The following is a 3,205-nucleotide window of genomic DNA, read 5'->3' as shown; positions in this document are numbered from 1 at the left end:
GAGAGTGTAGGACTGAGAAAAGGTACCTTCACAATAGATACACTATTCATGAGTATTGTAGCTAGGGTAGAGTACATTGAGCACTTGTTACACTATCTATGCAATTATGATCACCACCAAGCACTAGTCGGGTAAACTAACTGGATTTGATAATTTAAAGAATTAGTGTGTCAATAGTTGCACACTATGTATGATGCTATTGTAAAGAATGGCCGGGTAAACTAACTGGATTTGATGATTTAAAGAATTAGTGTGTCAACAGCTGCACACTACATATGATACTATTGTAAAGAATGGTACATGGTACTCACCTATCTGACCCCTAGAAAAAGGGCAAGCAATACCAAATAGGTTTAAGTGGAAGACTAACCTAGATAGAAGTGTCGATAAGTGTAACCCAAGAGAAGCGGATTTCATTTGGTAAGATTTTTGCATCCACTTGTCATATGACTACCAATTGTTGCATTTGTGGATAAGAAATACACACTATAATAGATATAGATCCTTTGGATGCAGAACCTAAGTTGTCAAATGGAAATATTAGTGAATGTTAGTGTTGCAACTTCATTGATATTCAAAACCATCAACAAGTGTGAGGAATCAAGTGTTCAATGTTTGCACCAAGCCCATTGAAGTGCATCATCATATTATCGACAAGATAGTCTCTTTGGAAGAGATGAGCTTGGCATACGTGTCAACACAAAAACCACAGCACTAATCTTTTTCATGAAGGCTTTGCCTCCATACGGTTCAAAATCTTTTTGCATAGCTTTGGAATCACTCTTTTTTGGATGGATCGCAACCCATAGAGCTTAGCACTTCCTTATACATGAGTGTCAACTCTTGTTTACCACATCACTTCGGAGGAGTGCTACCATATTACTAGAATGTGTGATCACATGTAGGATCATCAAGTGGCTTCTTCCCCTCACTGCTTACAATCAATTTCCCTTTTGCCTTTGCATATGGAGACTAATCTCCTGTACCTTGCTAAAGAAACCTCTTTCCATGACATTCTCAGCATAGCTCATGAACTATTGGAACGGTGAACATCCCGACCCTTTAGCTGTTCTCTTGTGACCAAAATTAATGGATTTGGAGGTCCCGAAGCTTGATCAATCTCATGTCACAAATACCTTGGTTTGGCCCTTGATTGTGAAAGGGTTTACATGGTTACGTTGCTTCCTCTAGTGGGCACCACCATATATTTCCACAAAGTTACATATAGAAGAATACAGAAACAGACATTTAGTCACGAGGCTTAAATCGTGAAAATCTCCATATGTATGAAAGAGCATCTTCCAAAATGGTAACACCGACAAGGATGCATGTTTAGTAGGCACAAAGGAAAAAGCATTGAAACTTAGAAAACGAAAGGTACAACTCGGGAAAAAAGAAAGGGCACAAACAAAAACAAAACTCGCAAGATTTTCTAATGAGTATATCATGGGCTTTATTTTGTTGATTTTACATATGCTTTTGGAATATAAGATTATTGATTTTGAGTAAAAGTTTAGGGTGCATAAGGATGCATTAGAACAATCCACCTTCTTTTAAGACCTTTATTAGATAGTTGACCACTCAAGACCTACTAGTTATAGATACTCTTGTGGTACGCTTTTGTCATTATGGTCTAGATGAAAGTATTCTAGCTTGTGTCAATATCGTCTACATGAAAGTAACCCTACCTCATTTTCATCCTTATGTGGACACTAGGGACACCAAGGCCACAAGTCTCACAACTCTTGGCGTAAAAGTTACACTGAATGGGATTGAGAATGTAAAGCAGCATAAATAGGGAGGCTTGATGAAATGCACTACCCAAATTACCTGGAAACTTCAATCACATTGTTCTTCCCATGTGGAGGCGCTATCGCTCTTAAGATAATGCAGGCATGGATGTGAAATTTGAGGTATGCATTCAACAAGACCTTTGTAGGAGTCTAGCAAGCAGCCAGAGGCTATTTAGGGTGACAAATCCGGAAATGCCAACTCATGGTATCTTGCTAATACCACATGAGCCATATTCCAAACCGTATCCAAACCTTCAGTGCATCATTGGCCAAGACTGCCTTTGTTCGTCTGCACAGCTCCACATAAAGCTAAGGGCATTGGCCACTCCTCCCTCAAAGGGCCCTATTAGACAGAAAAGTTCCAAAAAGGGACTTTTGCCAAAATAGGATTAGTGTCTCAGTTATATGTTTTTGAATCAAAATCCTGAAGGTAATATTAGAATAATAGTTGGCATCACCACAACTAGGCAGAATGAGCTAGCAGGGAGCCGTCTACCCCTTTTCCCATACTCAAAAAAAGTCCTTCTGATAAACATTTTTTTAATGAGTCTAATTTCCCATTGCCAGCACAAACTGTGGATAAACATGTGTGCCCCCACTCATATCCACGAAAATGTGCAACTGCAGGCAAACATATGCATTCTCAAGGGTACCACACATGCCCAAGATAAACTGTAGACGCGCAGGCACACAGAAATGCACTGTTCAGGCAATACCAGTGACACAAACGCATTTCTGCCCAGCAATACACATCCACTTGCACCCCTCAGTGCTGGTACACAAAGCCTGACCCCCCTGTAAAATCCGCATAGCACGTCTTATCCATATGACCAATTTCCCAACATAATGTCTCTCACTGATGAAACAGCGCATCAAGGGTGATAACATACACAATTATGCATTCTTGACCCTGTACTGCAGGCATAGACAGCCAAGTGCTCCAAGGTCTGTGAAACAATTAGAACTTTTTGAAATGATATCGATCCTACTAGCATGAGAACCCCTTCACCGTGCTCAACCACTTTCTTTCACAATTAAACTGCCAAATGCCAAGTACTTTGAGCCCCTGGATCGACTATGAATGAGTTTGGTTGCAACCACATATGTACTTAACTCTCACAATGCCGATATGACTGTGTATCAAGCCCTTCCTGCCAAGATTTTCATAGCTTGCAATCAAAGCAGGCCAACAAAAACACGTCAGCATAACAAAGAAAAACACGCATGCTACAAAGGAGTGAAATAGGCCTTTGTGCATGAATTATGCCACTTGGGCATAAAGTTGGACTTCAATACATGTAAAAGATAACAGAGCAACTAGAGCTTTAACCATCAAGTTTTTGAATAGTTTTCGCAAAAATTTTAAATACTGCAAAGTGAACTCAACTTGTACAAGAAATCGAAAGCCCAAG

Source organism: Adiantum capillus-veneris, chromosome 1 (genome assembly GCF_014529385.1).
Source record: "Adiantum capillus-veneris isolate H3 chromosome 1, ASM1452938v2, whole genome shotgun sequence".
Classification (NCBI taxonomy): Eukaryota; Viridiplantae; Streptophyta; class Polypodiopsida; order Polypodiales; family Pteridaceae; genus Adiantum; species Adiantum capillus-veneris.
The sequence above is the reverse complement of the archived record's forward strand: the minus strand, read 5'-3'. Positions refer to the sequence as shown.